A 1,131-nucleotide genomic window follows, 5' to 3' on the forward strand; every position below is an offset into this window, starting at 1 on the left:
TGAAAGTTCGACCGGCGGATTGACGCGGGTGGCATCGATTGTAGTTTTTATTGATTCCAGTACATTAATTCCTCTTGAGCGTCTTCATCGATCGCGGGCTCCTCACCTCGACGACGTTCTCCGAAAATATCGTCTCCGTTCGGAGCAACTTTTTGGCTGGAATGTTGCTCGAGCTCTTCCCGGCGTTAATCTCAGCCGTAGAGTTTCAGCAGCTTCGCAAGCAGTTGTTGTCGCACCCGAAGTTGCATCACCCTTCGGGTGCGACATTACCTATTTGTAGAGGTACCGAAAATCGAGCCGCGGAGGTCGTGCGGATATGGTTCGTGACAACCGTACAGAGTTTCGTCGAGTTCGTTGAAGCTCCGCGCGCCATCACAGCGGAATCGAGAACGACGATACTCAGCTGTGTGACTCCCACATTTTATTGAGCTCATAAACTCGGGAGAATAAACGATAGAGCCTGAATGAAGCGGTGCTGTTTCTTAAGCCTCTAATGAGCCCTCGAATTATCGGATTGGCTCTTGATCTCCCGCATCCTTCGAGGATCTCTTTTTTTGCTGGCACACATAGGCAAGGGTCAGTATTCGGGAATAAGGAAAATAATGCGCAGACATTCCAAGGCTAGTAACATTTGTATGAGCGGTTTCAGCTCATTTACGTGACTCTCTCGGAGCCTCCGAATATCCCGGCGCAGCACCCCCAGCGCTACTTGTTCTGGATCCCCGGAGCTATTCCCGTAGGCAACCAATAGGGATGTGCATGATCGCTTGAGGACTCTGGGGTCATTCCGCTGTCGAGAGAATGGCGCAGCTAATTTTCATGTGTTCTGTCGGTCGATGGCAGTACGGAAAGTTTCCCCGGAACTTTTCGAGAGCAGCTGGGCGCAGACAAGGACTCGGAGGAGCTAAACAAGAACGAGCTGGACCATTCAAGAGCAGCGAGCTTGACCTGTGTCGTGTGATCGTCACAACTCGAACCCATCGGTAGCGGCGTCAGGCGTACATCCACGCTCCCATGCACCCAACCATGGAAAATGGCACCGGTCGCTCTGTGATTCTGGTCCCGTCTCTTGCACTGCTATCGACGCCCCTGCCTTTCGCGGAACTGATTGCGCCGACACCCATCGAAGAA

Source organism: Galendromus occidentalis, unplaced genomic scaffold (assembly GCF_000255335.2).
Source record: "Galendromus occidentalis unplaced genomic scaffold, Mocc_1.1 scf7180000077519, whole genome shotgun sequence".
NCBI classification, from domain to species: Eukaryota; Metazoa; Arthropoda; class Arachnida; order Mesostigmata; family Phytoseiidae; genus Galendromus; species Galendromus occidentalis.